At 41.3% G+C, this 16,282-nt stretch overlaps 1 protein-coding gene across 3 annotated transcripts in view; it reads left to right on the top strand.

Annotated features, from left to right (window-relative positions):
- Positions 1-355: 355 nt before the first annotated feature.
- EYA3 (EYA transcriptional coactivator and phosphatase 3) overlaps positions 356-16,282 on the top strand; it is a 134,255-nt gene continuing 118,328 nt past the window's right edge. Inside the window, exon 1 of one of the 3 annotated variants that reach the window (XM_049878445.1) lies at positions 356-1,076. The gene's annotated coding sequence lies outside the window, so the exon portion shown is untranslated. The remainder of the gene's footprint in view (positions 1,077-16,282) is intronic. The other 2 variants (XM_049878444.1, XM_049878446.1) reach the window with 2 other exon arrangements.

Below are 16,282 nucleotides of genomic sequence, written 5' to 3'. Positions count from 1 at the left end.
CACTGTCAGAGAAGTGACACCAAAATGACTTTCTATAAAATTGTTGTACAGTATTTCAGTAGAAATTTATTATTTTTTTAATAAAAATATCATTGTAGTTAGTTATAACAACAAAAATATTTTTCTTATGCCCAGCTTACATGTATCAATATATCTACAGGCTAAAACTCTTTGCTAATTTATTTTTGAACCCTCTCGACGGCACCTAACAGCAACAACAACGCCGTCAGAGCTGCCACTATTACCCAATTACAATGATGGTTCGAGTCACATGGTTTTGTCTGCATGGGCTACAAGTACACGCTGTTGTTTTCATTGCAGCCGGGGTTTTTAGTCACTGATTTTGTTAGATTTCTTGGTGTTTTAGCTACAATATTGTGGTAATTAGTATTTGTGAGCCTATATCAATAATTTTTTTTTGAGAATGTAGTAATTAAAGGAAAAGAAAGGGTGATATACGGGAATTACAATTTAAGAGTAACATTGGTACAAAAAACATTACTAAGAATTTTGTATGGTCTGGTATAGGAGGAGGTCCATATGAGGGGAGGGAGTAACACCATGAGTTACTGCACTGGGTGACACCAACCCTAGTGTGATGGTTCAGGATGTGTGTCAACTTGCCTAGGTCATGATTCTCAGTGGTTTGGCAGTTATGGTATAGTTTGGCAGTCGTATGATTTTGTGATCACTTCCATGATAAGATTTGATACAATGTGATCACCTCCACAATGGGATTGCTGTGAGTAGCCAATCAGTTGAAAGGGAGTTTCCTTGGACATGTGGCCTGCATCGAATATAAGTAGACATTCTGGCAAGGCTCATGGGCTTTTGCTCACTCTGGATCCTGCAAGTGGCTCCTGTTCATCTGACCTCCAGTTCTTGGGACTTGAGCTCGCAGCTTACCTGAAGCCTTGCCTGCTGATCTTGGGATTCATCAATCTTTGCAACCTGTGAGCAAGAGCCCTGCTCTCTGACCTGCCAATCCTGGATTCGCCAGCCTCTACAGCTATGTGAATCAGGAAAAGCCTCTCTCCAGACTCACAGACTTGGGATGTTCCAGCCTCTACAACCATGTGAGCCATTTCCTTGATATAAATCTCTCTATATATACATTTGGAAACTCTGGTGGTATAGTGGTTAAGTGCTCTGGCTGTTAACCTAAAGATCGGCAGTTCAAATCCGCAGGTGCTCCTTGGAAACTCTATGGGGCAGTTCTACTCTGTCCTATAGGGTCACTATGAGTCGGAATCCACTCGACGGCAATGGGTATATACATATTTATATGCTTTACTGGTTTTACTTCTCTAGAGAAACCAGCCTAAGACACCTAGTGATGCAACTGTGGCTAGCAATTTCCTTTTAAGAAATCATGTAGGAAAAGTGGTGCTCATATCAATTCTATTCATTTTCCAATTGTGAGAACTTAGTTACATGGTCACACCTAGCTAGCAGCAAGGGAGGCTGGGAAATACAGTCTTGAGCTGGCAGCCATATAATCTGGTATATATTGGGGTGGGAGACTTAGAAGAAAGAAGGAAATACTGATGGACAACTGGTAATCTTTTTACACTTCTTAATCCTGATCCTTATATCCATGGGCTGCAACCTCAGATACTTTCAGGGGTAAGACAGTTGATTAACTGAGTAAAGGAATTGGATGTAAAACTAGGAGTAGGTGATTGTGACCAAATGAGGAGCACCATGTTCTGTCTGAAAGGGGCAGCAGCTAGTTACCTGCCCAATGTCCCTTCCCCCCTTTTTTCTTTGCTAACAGATCTTGAAGTCTGGCTGGCTGGCAGTGCACCCAGGCCCAGGGCATAAATCATGATTGTTCTAAGCCAATCATGGAAGTTTTGTTTCTAGTGTCCTTGGCCTTCCTTGTAGCTAGGAGTTTCCATGTGACTGTGTTCATGAGAATTAGCCAAAGAAAGAATTAGAGGAAGTTTGGTAAGGGACTTCTGAGTAAGTATTTACTTTCCTGGTAAAGAGAGTCAGTAATGGCTGGAAATTCCCCCTTACCTATTCTTCCTGCTTTGAATTGTGTGAGATGCCTGGAGCTAGGGCAGCCATCTTATGACCATAGTGTGCCAAGAATGAAGGAAAGGCCAAAAAAAATTGTGAAGATACTGAACCAGAGAGAACCAAAGCCAGCAGCTGCATATCTTGATGTCTTGTATTAAAGAAAAAACACACACACAAAAACACCTGTTTGTTTACTAGTACCAGTCACTAGTGCATCGATGCCAGCTCATGGTGACCCCATGTGTGTCAGAGTAAAACTATGCTCCATAGGGTTTTCAATGGCTGGTTTTTAGAGGAAGATCACTAGGTCTTTCTTCTGAGGTACCTCTAGGTGATGGCAAACCTCCAGCCTTTCAGTTAACAGCTGAATGTATTAACTGTTTGTATCACCCAGGAACTCCTTTGTTTGTTTAAGCCACTTAAAATCAGTTTATCTGAACCTTGTGGCCAAAAGCATTCATAACTGATGAAATCCTTCCAGGCTTTTTTCTATGTGTATATTTACTTTGTAAAAATACGAAATACAGACTTTGATTTCTAACCTGCTTTAAAATACTGTATAGTATGACAAGATTCTTCCTCTGTCATTTAATATTGTTCAGAATTTTCCATTTTAATGACTACAAAATATCCCATTTATGACTATATCATAATGCATTTAATCAATCCTTTGTTATTGGACAGTCAATGATAAAGGTTTAATAAAACAACAACCAAACCCATTGGTGTCAAGCTGATTCCAACTCATGGCAACCCCATGTGTTAGAGAGTAGAATTGTTCCATAGGATTTTCTTGGCTTTTATCTTTATGAAAGCAGATTTTCAGGTCTTTCTTCTGCAGTGCACTGGGTAGGTTTGAACCGCCAACATTTAGGTTAGTAGTTAAATGCAAACCATTTGCACCACCCAGAGACAGAGTTTACAGGTTAATTATTTTTTCATTTTGTTTTGTTTTAGTTTTTGACATGGAAGTATGCTATTATAAACAAGTCTATAATAAACATCCTTGTAATTAAACTGAGCACCTTATAACTCCATTCGTGTTTATTTTCTTAATTTTCTAGAAATGAAATAGCTGGGTCAAAAGGTAATAAATCTCTCTCTTGAATAAATTGATATGCTTGCCTTTGGTTCCATTTATGCTACCCTGGGAAACCAGTCATTCATTTAGTCATCATCCATTCATTTAACAAGTACAAGAAAGGGAGAAAGAATGATAGTTGTGATCGGCAGCTTCCAACAAGGTTCCCAATGATCCCTGCCTCCTGGTATTCCTGGCCTTGTATAATCCTTTCCCCTTGAGTACGGGCTGGACCTAGTGACTCGTTTCTAACAAATGGGATATGACAAAAGTGATGGGATGTCACTTCCATGATTAGGTTATCAGGGACAGTGACTTCCATCTTGCTAGCACTCGCTCTTGCTGGCACTCGCTCTTGCCACTCTGTTGAAGCCAGCTGCTGTGCTGGCTCTATGCAGAGGCCTCCATGGAAAGGAACCAAGGGAGGCCTCTAAGCCAGCAGCTTTTGAGGAACTGAGGCCTCAGCCCAACACCCTGCAAGGAACCTGAATCCTGCCAACAAATCATGTGAGCTAGGGAATGGATCTTTCCCAACCAAGTCTTAAGCTAACAAAATCCCATGCCTGGATACTTGATCCACAAAAACAGTGAGATAACAAATGTGTGTTGTTTTAAGTCACTGCATTTTGGAGAAACGTTTTACACAGCATTAGACAATCGATACAGAAGTAGAGTAGTAGAAATATGCCACAGTATACAGTGGCAGTGTGCACATAGTTAAAGTACCAAACAATTGCTTTCTTGGTGGTATGAGGTCCCCCTCTCTGCTCGCTTCCCTTTCCTTTTCATCTCTTGGGAGATAAAAGGTGATGCAGGCCACACCCCAGTGAACTTTTCTACATTGGGTCAGGGATGTGACCTGGCTAAGGGTGTTACAATCCCACCCTAATCCTCTTTAATTTAAAATTACAAAATGGATGACAACCACACAATACTGGGAATCATGGTCCAGCCAAGTTGATACACATTTTGGGGGGACACAATTTAATCCATGACATTCCACCCTTTGGCCCCCCAAAATCACATCCTTGCAACATGCAAAACATATTCATCCCATCATATCATAGCAAACGTCTTAACTCCAAGTTCAAAATCCAAAAAGTCCTCTTCATCTGTGAAATCTAGAATACAAGTTATCTGCTTCCAAAGTACAATGGCAGAACAGGCACAAGCTAGACATTTCCATTACAAACGGGAGAAACTGGAGGAAAAGAAGGGATAACAGGCACAAAGCAAGTCAGCAAAACACATTAGCCCTTAAGGCTTTGAAAATAATCTTCCATTCTCTGGGACAATTTACACAATGGCCCTGCCCTTCAGACTCTAGGTATTGGCCACAATCTCCAGATTCTGAGTAGAGGCCCCTTGGCTCTGGGTTTCAACTCTGCCTTCTGGGCCCACTGGGACAGCAACTCTGCTCCTTCAGCTTTAGCCACCATTCTCCTAGTCCGTCTGAGTAGGGACTCGACCCTTAGAAATGCCAGAGGCCATGGCTCCACCCTTTGAAACCCCAGAGGTCATGGCCATACCTTTTGAGACTGAGGCAGCTTGCCTTCTTGTGTTCCTTGTCTCTTTAGCTTCTGCTTCCTGTGGCCTCTCGGCTCTCAGGGCTCACACGGCATCTGCCCTGCTATGGCAAGTCTTCTAAAGCTCTGTAGCTCCACCGAAAAGTGCCTGGAGGCACCCCACTCTGCCAGGAAGCAGGCCCTCTATTTTTATGATGACTTGATTTAGAGTTCATTTATATTTACCTTAAATTTTATGGTAATTTATAGGCATTCAGCTCTCTTGCTCCGTGGGTCGGCTCCAGCACTCTCTGGCACAGGTCTTCTGGTTCTGCTGCTGCTGATTCTCTGCTACTGCCCCTCCTCTACCACCACAGGTTCTCTGCTGCTGCTAGTCCCCTGTCACTGCTGCTCCTCTATCCATTCACAGTTTCAAAACTGCTTCCACATTTTAGGTATCTGTTAGAGCAGCACCCCACTCTTGGTACCAAATTCTGCCTTAGTCATCTAGTGCTGCTGTAACAGAAATACCACAAGTTAATGGCTTTAACAAAGAGAAATTTATTTCCTCACAGTAAAGTAGGCTAAAAGTCCAAATTCAGGGCGTCAGCTCCAGGGGAAGGCTTTCTCTCTCTGTTGACCTTCTCATCAATCTTCCCCAGAATAGTTTCTCTGAGCAGGGTCCCTGGGTCCACAGGATGAGCTGTGCTCCTGGTACTGCTTTCTTGGTGGTATGAGGTCCCCCCCTCTTTGCTCACTTCCCTTTTCTTTTTATCTCTTGAGAGATAAAAGTTGGTCCATGCCACTCCCTAGGGAAACTCCCTTTACATTGGATCAGGAATGTGACCTGGGTAAGTGTCAATCCCACCCTAATCCTCTTTAACATAAAATTACAATCACAAAATGGAGGACAACCACACAATACTGGGAATCACAGCTTAACCAAGTTGACACATATTTTGGGGGGACACAATTCAATCCATGTTAGGTGGAGAAGGAATGCATCTGCCAAGACTTCTGAGTGCAGGGCAAGCTTGCATTACATTTTGCAGGCTAAGAAGGCATTAGCTGGGGGAAGAAGGGAGATAGGGAATTTCCAGGCAGGGTTTACAGGACAATAAGCTCTGGGACCAATTCCTAAGCCTATGGTATCTTCTTACTTGTCACACCCTTGAGTGGTGGCAGATTTACTGTGAAGCCAACAGAGCTTAAGTTTCAGAGCCCTGGGCCTGCAGGAAACCCTTCCAAGGCCCAGGAAGGAGCCCACCAGTTTTGTGTTTATAATTTTGTATTTTTAAAAAGTTTTATTGTGATGAAAATTTGACACATGCCATCTCAACAATTTCTACATGTAAAATGCAGTAACACTGCTTACTTTCTTCAAGTTGTGCAACCATTCTTGCTATCCTTTTCCCAAATCATTCTATCACCTTACACATTCTTTTTTTTTTTTAAGAAAAAAACAAAAAACAAAACCTAAACCCATTCAACTCATGGTGACCCCATTGTATTAAGATGAGAATTGCTCTATAGGGTTTTCTTGGCTGTAATCTTTATGGAAGCAGATTACCAGTCTTTCTTCAGCAGCACCACCTGGTAGGTTTGAACGGCCAACCTTTAGGTTAGTAGTTGAGCACAAACGGTTTGTACCACCCAAAGACCATTTTCTTAAAGTTGTTATTGTTGTTCTTAAGTGCTATCGACTTGGTTCTGATTCATAGCAATTCCATGAACAATGAAATGAAACACTGCCTGGTCCTGCACCATCCTCACAATCATCACTACCATTGAGCCCATTGTTGGAGCCACTGTGTCAGTCCATCTCCCTGAGGGTCTTTCACTTTTTCATTGACCCTCTATTTTACCAAGCATGATGTCTGTCATGGATTGAACTGTGTCCCCAAAAAATATATGTATCAATTTGGCTAGGCCATGATTCCCAGTATTGTATGATTGTCCACCATTTTATCATCTGATGTGATTTTCCTATGTGTTGTAAATCCTATCTTTATGCTTTTAATGAGGTGGGATTTCCAGCAGTTATGTTAATGAGACAGCACTCAGTCTATAAGATTGGATTGTGTTTTGAACCAATCTCTTTTAAGACATAAAAGGGAGATGTAAGCAGAGAGACAGGGGACCTCATACCACCAAGAAAGCAGCACCAGGAGCAGAATGTGTCCTTTGGACCTAGGGTTTCTATGCAGAGAAGCTCCTAGTCCAAGGGAAGATTGATGACAAGGACCTTCCTCCAGAGCCCACAGATAAAGACTTCCCCTGGAGCTGATGCTCTAAATTTGGATTTGTAGCCTAGAAGATTGTGAGAAAATAAATTTCTCTTTGTTAAAGCCATCCACTTGTATTTCTGTTACAGCAATACTAGATAACTAAGGCAGTGTCCTTCCCCAGGGACCAGTTTCTTGTGACAACATGTCCAAAGTAAGCAAGACGTAGTCTCGCTATCCTGGCTTCTAAGGAGTATTCTAGCTGTGCTTTCAAGACATATTTGTTTGTTCTTCTGGCAGTCCACGGTATATTCAAAACTCCTCTCCAACACCATAATTCAAAGGCATCAATTCTTCTTCCATCTTCTTTATTCATTGTCCCTCTTTCGAAAGCGTATGAGGTGATTGAAAACATCATGGATTGAGTCAGGCATTCCTTAGTCCTCAAAGTGACATCTTTGCCTTTTAACACTTTAAAGAGATCTTTTGCAGTAGATCTGCCCAATGCAATGTGTCTTTTGATTCTTTACCTCTGCTTCCATGGGTGTTGACCGTGGATCCAAGCAAAATGAAATCCTTGACAACTTCAACATTTTCTCTGTTTATCATAATGTTGCTTATTGGTTCAGTTGTGATGATTTTTGTTTTCTTTATGTTGATGTGTAATTCATACTGAAGGCTGTGATCTTTGATCTTCATCAGTAAGTGCTTGAAGCCTTCTTCACTTTCAGCAAGCAAGGTTGTGTCATCTGCATATCACAGGTTGTTAATAAGTCTTCCTCCAGTCCTAATGCTATGTGCTTCTTCAAACAGTCCAGCTTCTCTGATCATTTGCCCAGAATATAGATTCAATAAGTATAGTGAAAGTATACAACTCTAATGCACACCTTTTTATGGTTTTAAACCAAACAGTATCCCCTTGTTCTGTTCCAATGACTGCTTCCTGGTCTATGCACAGGATTTGCATGAGCACAATTAAGTGTTCTGAAATTCCCATTCTTTGCAATGTTATCCATAATTTGTTATGATCCACACAGTCAAATGACTTTGCATAGTTTTAAAGAGAGCCCTCTAATTCAGGGACCACAAAGTCCAGACCTGTCCCAGCCTCAGTGAGCCTGTCAAGACCCTTTCAATGCCCTGCCTCTCACCCCTCCCAATCTCCAACATATTTTTACCAGTCTTATTTGGCTCTGCCTCATTGAAAGCTGTTTTCAGCAGCCTCTCTTCCCTTCTAATCTTCGCTTCCTTAACCTAAGCAGTTTGGGTTCTTGTAATCTTTCCTCACAGGCACTATTTTCTAACTCTTTCATCATCTTTAAGCCTCTCAGAACTTTCCTAAAGGCAGTGGTGCCCAGAATGGATGTATTTTTCTAAACAGTGAGGCTGGCTCCTGACCAAATGGCATCCGAGCAGGGCCACTTTAGGCTGGGCTGAGTCCCTGGGAACAGCCTCTCTGCCTGTGTCTCCCCATCCCCCAACCTACAATTCAGAACAAAGGTTCAGAGGAGAAAAGCAGGGAGTGACTAGAGAGGAGGTAGAAGGGGGAGATTTGTTATTTCCTTAGGGTGGGGTCCTCCCTTTTAAGATGCTGGTGGCAACATTTCAAGACAGTGATGGGCTCCCAGAGGAAGAGAACTGACATAATCAGTGTCTACTCTATGCCAGGGACATGGGCTTTCCAGCCATTATCTCATGAAAGCCTCACCACATCCCTGCAAGTTAGGAACGAGACTCCCCATTTTATAGCTGAGGAAACTGAGGTTCAGAGATGGGAAGTAGTGTGCCCATGTCTCACAGCTAGTGAATGTTGGGTCAGGCCCAGCAACTTGAAAGCTCAGCCTCCAGCAAACCCCACCTCACCCCCCATCTATCCCTCAATATTTTATTGGTTCTCCCAGGGGTATATCACGTATGCTCAAGTTTTAATAGAAAATTAATTGGTGGGCACAGCAGTTAAAAACCCACCTGAAAATAAGTTTAATAAATGGAAAAGTCTGGTGGGCCAAATTCTTGGCTCTGGAAGATCGATCACATTGAAAGAAGACCCACTAGTGAGTTGGGAGTCCTCCCAGGGCTGGGATTCACTTCCAGAGAGAAAATAATTGACAAGAGAAGTCAGGCAATCTCTGCCCCAAACATGAAGAACAGGGTTTGAGATTTAGGCTGGGTAGACTATAGAGTGGGGATAACAACATAAATAATGAGAATAACAACTACTGTTTACTAAACACTTACAGCATGCTAGGCATTGTGCTTGCTGCTTTCTGTAGGTTAGTATGTTTTACCCTTATAAGAACCCTTCTGGAAAGGTAGGGTTATTATAATTACTTTTTGGCTGGGGAGCTGAAGATGAAGAAACTTATACACAGGTAGGCAGTGGTGAAGCACAAACTGCAGTCTAGGTCTGTCTGGCTCCAAAGCCCTTGCTTTAACCATTAACCAGTGTTATGGATTGGAATGTGTCTCCCAAAAATATGTGTTGTAAATCAAGGACTTCATTTTACTTGGATCCACAATCAACACCCATGAAAGCAGTAGTCAAGAAATCAAAAGATGTATTGAGTTGGGCAAATCTCCTGCAAAAGACCTCTTTAAAGTGTTAAAAAGCAAAGATGTCACTTTGAGGACTAAGGTGCACTTGACCCAAGCTATGATATTTTCAATCACCTCATATGCATGTGAAAGCTGGACAATGAATAAGGAAGAACTAAAAAGAATTGAACTAAACCCATTGCTGTCTAGTCGATTCTGACTCATAGCAACCCTATTGGACAGAGTAGAACTGTCCCATAGGGTTTCCAAGGAGGGGCTGGTAGGTTTGAACTGGTTGACTTTTTGGTCAGCAGTCTAGCTCTTACCCACTGTGCCACCAGGGCTCACATACTTTGGACATGTTGTTAAGAGGGACAAGTCCCTGGAGAAGGACATCATGCTTGGTAAAGTAGAGGGTCACCGAAAAAGAGGAAGACCCTCAACAAGATGGACTGACACAGTGGCTGCAACAATGGGCTCAAGCATAGCAATGATTGTGAGGATGATGCAGGACCGGTCAGTGTTTCGTTCTGTTGTATGTAGGGTCACTCTGATTCGGAACTGACTCCACAGCGCCTACCAACAATAGTGGTTGTGATCTCCTTTGTGAATGGATTTTCTTTGTTATGTTAATGAGGCAATATTAGTGTAGGATGTGCCTTAAATCAGCCTCTTTTGAGATATAAGAGAGCAGATTAAGCAAGCAAGCAGAGATGGGGGAAGGTAGATGCCATTCCACATGAAGACCACCAAGGAGCCAAGAAGAGAGGCTGAAATGTGTTCAAATAAAAATCATATTAAGCCAATAATAGAAATTGATTGAAGTTTATTTAATATGGGATTTGCAAGTCAGGGTAACATTGAGTCAAAAATGTTCCGAAGATGAGAAGAACTTCCAAAATTCTTATACCACATCTTATTGGCATTTCCATGGAAAAAGGGCCAGGACAGAACTAATAAATAATTTCGTCAGGAAGAATTTCAAGAATTGCATTCGTCTGACTTTTGGAGGCTCCCAGTCTCACCTTTGGAAACTCTGTTTGCAGAAACTGACTGAATTCTTCAAAACAGCACCATGCTCAAGGGAAAATGGTCTTACTAGTTTATGTAGACCATTGTTTGACTCAAAGGTGACTTTTTAGAAACCATTTTCTTAAAGGCTAGAGGTTTAAAAGGACACCTAAGGACAAATGGCCTGGTTGGTCACCCCAACTCCATGGACCCCAGAAATCTGGATTCTAGGAGAATTAAAACAGTTTCTCAAAAGAAACAAGGCTTTTCCCCCAAAGCTGACAGAGAGAGATAGCCTTTCTCTAGAGCTGGTGCCCTGAATTTGGACTTTAAGCCTTCTAAACTGTGAGAAAACACATTTCTGTTTGTTAAAGCCACCTACTTGTGATGTTTCTGTTATAGCAGCACTAGATAACCAAGACAATCAGTTAACCAGGTGTCATCGAGTTGACTCTCATGGTGACCCTGTGTGTGTCAGAATAGAACTGTGCTCCTTAGGGTTTTCAATGACTGATTTTTCAGACGTAGATCATATATTTTTTTTTTTTCTAGATCACTGGGCCTTTCTTCCAAGGCACTTCTGGGTGGAATTGAACCTTCAACCTTTTAGTTAGCAGCTGAATGTGTTAACTATTTTCACCACCCAGGGAGTCCCCTGTTTAAGACACCTAAAATCAGTTTATCTGAACCTTATGGCCAAAAGCATTCATAACCGATTAAATCCTTCCAGGCTTCTTCCTATGTGTATGTTTACTTTGTAAAAATATGAAATACCGACTTTACTTTCTAACCTACTTTTTTTTATTGTGCTTTAAGTGAAAGTTTACAAATCAAGTCAGTCTCTCATACAAAAATTATTATGCACCTTGCTATATACTCCTAATTGCTCTCCCCCTAATGAGACAGCCCACTTCTTCCCTCCACTCTTTTTGTGTCCATTCCACCAGCTTCTAAGCCCCTCTGGCCTCTCATCTCCCCTCCAGGTATGAGATGCCAACATAGTCTCAAGTGTCTACTTGATCCAAGAAGCTCATTCTTCACCAGCATCTTTTTCTATCCCATTGTCCAGTCCAATCCCTGTCTGAAGAGTTGGCTTTGGGAATGGTTCCTGTCCTGGGCCAACAGAAGGTCTAGGGGCCATGACCACGGGGTTCTTTCCAGTCTCAGTCAGACCATTAAGCCTGGTCTTTTTATGAGAATTTGGAGTCTGCATCCCGTTGCTCTCCTGTTCCCTCAGGGGCTTTCTAATCTACTTAAAAAATATATTATACGGTATTGTAAGATTCTTTATTGTTTAATATTGTTCAGAATTTTCTGTTTTAATGACTACAAAATATCCACTGTATGACTATGGCGTTAACCATTAGGCTTTACTATGTCAAAGTGATTGGGAGCAAGAGAAATACAGTTCCTGGGGATGAAGCTAACATGGTGGGCGTGGGGGGGCAGGTAAGGCAGTGAAGAGGGGTGGGAGATTTAGCAAATGCCATAACTTGAGAGGGTGGAGCATAGGAGTGGCTAGGGCTCACCCAATCCTAATTCTTTCAGACAGCCAAGGTGACTCAGGGGATGCTCAGGACTCAGCATTTGGGTGCTGTGGGGGCACCTGCAAATGAAACTCTTGGGTCCAGAGTTGGTGAAATGTCCATCAATATCAACAGGCCTCTTTCTGGATCTGCCCAGGAACTTGAGGAGGCCTTGAGGGACTTAGAATTCAGGGGATGCTGGTGTGAGGGTGGACCAGGAACCTGGCCTCACTGATGCTCCTGGCACTACTGCCCCAGCGCTGGAATCCTGTTCCTACCCCCTCTGTGGTTTAACAACCTTGAGCCCCAGTTTTCTGTAAAGTGGGGGTAATCAGAGTATATATAGGCAAATAATAGGCAATAATTGTACTGTTGGGAGAATTCAGTGAGGTGATACATATGAAAGACTAACACAGTGGCTGAGATAATGGGTGCTGGGTGAATGACAGCCTTATTATTTCAAGATTGCATCCTCAGCTAAGTTGGAGAAACTTTTTCTACTTTGTGGTTTTTTTTCTCTCTCTCTCTCATCCTTTAGCCACTCCTTGGAAACCCTACTGGGCAGTTCTACTCTGTCCTATAGGGTCACTATGAGTCTGAACTGACTTGTGGCAATGGGTTTGGTTTTCTTTTTTATCCCCTACTTTGGTAGGAAACCACCTGCCATCAAGTGGATTCTGACTCATGGCGACTCCATGTGTTGCAGAGTGGGACCGTGCCCTATAGGGTTTTCATGCCTGTGACCTTTCAGTAGCAGATCATTGGATCTTTCTTCCAAGGCACCTCTGGTTGGATTCAAACTGCCAACCTTTCAGCTAGGAGCCCAATACTTAATGGTTTGTGCTACCTAGGGACTCCTTCATAGGAAAGTGGACCTGTATTCCAGGGAGGGAGTAAATTATTATTTTTCGCTGAGTTCCCTTGATACTTAATTTTTTTAAGGTATCATATATTTTATTTTATTTTTAATTGTGCTTTAGATGAAGGTCTACAGAGCATATTAGTTTCTGATTAAACAATTAATACACATATTGTTTTGTGACATTAGTTGCCAACTCCATAATGTGTCAATACTCTCTCCCCTTCTCAACCTTGGGTTCCCCATTACCTGCTTTCCTGTCCCCTCCTGCCTTCTTGTCCTTGCCCCTGGGTTGGTGTGCCCCTTTAGTCTCATTTTGTTATATGGGCCTATCTAATCTTTGGTTGAAGGGTGAACCTCAGGAGTGACATCAGTACTGAGTGAAAAGGGTGTCCAGGGGCCATACTCTTGGGGTTTCTCCAGTCTCTGTTGGGCCAGTAAGTCTGGTCTTTTTTTGTGTGTGTGAGTTAGAATTTTGTTCTACATTTTTCTCCAGCTCTGTCAGGGACTCTGTATTGTGATCCCTGTCAGAGTAATCGGTGGTGGCAGCTGGACACAATCTAGTTGTGCTAGATTCAGGCTGGCGGAGACTGTGGTAGTTGTGGTCCATTAGTCCTTTGGACTAATCTTCCTTGTTTCTTTGGTTTTCTTCATTCTTCCTTGCTCCAGACAGGGTGGGATCAGTGGAGTATCTTAGATGATCACTCACAAGCTTTTAAAATCCCAGGAACTGCTCACCAAAGTAGGAAGTAGAACGTTTTCTTTATAAACTATGTTATGGCAGTTGAGCTAGATGTTCCCTGAGATGCTGGTCCCCAGCCCTCAGCCCAGTAATTTGGTCCCTCAGGGAGTCTGGATGCATCTATGAAGCTTCTGTGACCTTGCCTTGGTGAAGTTGTGCTGGCTTCCCCAGTATTGTGTACTGTTTTACAGTAAGGAAGTAAATTTAATGCCTCTCTCACCTTTCATTTCTTCATCCTCTGAATGCTTTTCACTCGCTTTATGCTTCATAGTACGTTTCACAATTGTGATTTATCTCTTGCTGGGAAGAAATTAAGCTGTCATATAAAAGCAATTCGCTGTCATGCTAGGAATTTTCTCTATACCATTTAGCGATGTCATTTATAGATAAAATGTTGAATGAGCTATGGGTCAGTGTTTGAAAGCATCAGTGAACAATTCTGGCCAAACTTAACAACAAGGTCAAAAAGATTTTACTGGAAAGATATGGAATAGCTCATGGAAGAGGGAACTGAACATCAAGCCTCAAAAAATCATCCAGGGTAGTTCCAGGGATCTAGGTAACCGTAAGTGATGAGCAGTCTCTCCAGGCATCATCAGAGAGGGCTCGGGTTAATCCACTTAATAAAATTCTTGCAACTGCGCGGTTGATTGCCCTGACTCAGATTATGTACCTATCTCCTTGTCCAAGGAGGTAGAGGGCATGGCGAATGACATTCATAATAAGTGTGCATTCACTGGGGGAGGGTAATCCCCTGGAAGGAAAATATAGGCGATGTTACCAGAAGAGGGCGGTATGCCGAGTGGTTGGTCATGAACAGCAAAAGTCCTCTACAAACTCTCTGTCATGGAATATCAAGATTATGAATTTTTTCCTAGTTTCTAAATATGAGTATTCTCAAACATGCAGGAAAGTTGCAAGACTGATAAAACAATCACCTATATACTCTCTATCTAAATCCAACAATTACTAACATTTGCTACATTTGCTTTGTCTCTGCAAACCCTGGTGGTGTAATGATTAAGTACTACAGCTGGTAACCAAAAGGTCGGCAGTTCAAATCCACCAGGCGCTCCTTGGAAACTCTGTGGGGCAGTTTCTACTCTGTCCTATAGGATCACTATGAGTTGGAATTGGCTTGACAGTAACAGGTTTGGTTTTTTGGTTTTGACTTTACCTCTGTAAATTATTTGGTGAACTATTTGAAAACTGTAGAGAGTATGGCATTTAAAAAAAAAATTTTTTAAATCATGGTAAAAATCAATGTAACATAAAATTTTCCATTTTAACCATTTTTGAGTGTACAATTCTGTGACATTAATTACATTCACAACGTTGTGCAGCCATCACCACTATCTATTTACAAAATGTTTCATCTCTGAAAACAGAAACTCAGTACCCATTAAACAATAACCCCCGTTCCTCCCTTCCTCCTGCTCCCAGTCCCTGGTAGCCACTAAGCTACTTGTCTCTATGCATTTGTCTATTGTAGATATCCACATAAGTGAGATCATATAGTATCTGTTCTTTTGTGTCTGACTTATTTCACTCAGCATGTGTTCAAGGTTCACCCAAGACATCATGGCCTTTTACACCTTAAATAAGTGAGCCTGTATCTCCTGAAAACAACAACACTCTCCTACATAACTGTAATACCATTACTATGCCTAAGAAAATTAATAAGTATTTCACAATATCTCCAAATGTTCAAATTTCTTCAATTGACACAAGAATTAAAAAAAATTTTTTTATAAGAAGGTATTTTACAGATTTTTATTTTAAATCAGGATTCAATCAAAGTTCATTTACCACAGAGGGTTGTGGTGTCTCTTTATTCCCTCTTAACCAAGAACAATTCCCTACATTTTTTTGTTTTTCATGGCATTGATATTTTGAAGAATCCCAGCTGGTTGTATTGTAGAAAAATTCGCATTGTTTCCTCTGCATTGGTTTTTAAAATTAATGCTAGAGTCTTATATTACTTTTCTTATAAAATAACTTTTTTAATACGAGGGAACATATATAGATATATTCTCCAATTTAAAAGAATCTGTCCAGACTTTTATACTGGTCAAGTTAATTAGATCAGGGAGGTCATGATCAATTTTTTTATCACAAAGTTGGAGAGTAAAATTAATCTTCTATAACAAACATAGTTTATAGCTTTAAATGAATAACCACCATTTTCTACAACAAATATTCTCTTAAAGACATAATTTTCTATAAGGTTGTTTCAGAGTTACAAGTAAATACTCCCTGAAATTATTAAAACAAACATTTCAATATTATAGAAAAGTCCTTTGTATTTTTAGTTACAAGACTTACGCAGGCCCTCTATTTTTATGATGACATGATTTAGAATTCATTTATATTTACCTTAAATTTTATGGTAATTTATAGGTAAAAATTCACTGACCTTTTTCCTTATCTTTCTAACCAAAACCAAAAAGCAAACCTGGTTGCCGTTGACTCATTTCTGACTCATAGCGACCCTATAGGATAGAGAAGAACTGCCCCATAGAGTTTCCAGGGAGCGCCTGGTGGATCCAAACTGCCAACGTTTTGGTTAACAGCTGTAGCACTTAACCACTACGCCACCAGTTTTCCTCCTAACCAAAGGATAATCCAATGCTTTGCAGTCTCTAAAGCCCTTGGGTTAATGTCTTCTCATCTTCTCAAGTTACCTGAAAAAGATCACGACTTTGGGATTTATAATTTTTTTCTACATCTCTAAATTCATGGAAGTTTCATAGTGTAGCTTCTATATCTCCTT

This window comes from Elephas maximus, chromosome 3 (assembly GCF_024166365.1).
Source record: "Elephas maximus indicus isolate mEleMax1 chromosome 3, mEleMax1 primary haplotype, whole genome shotgun sequence".
NCBI classification, from domain to species: domain Eukaryota; kingdom Metazoa; phylum Chordata; class Mammalia; order Proboscidea; family Elephantidae; genus Elephas; species Elephas maximus.
This window is presented reverse-complemented; position numbering and strand designations above follow the sequence as displayed.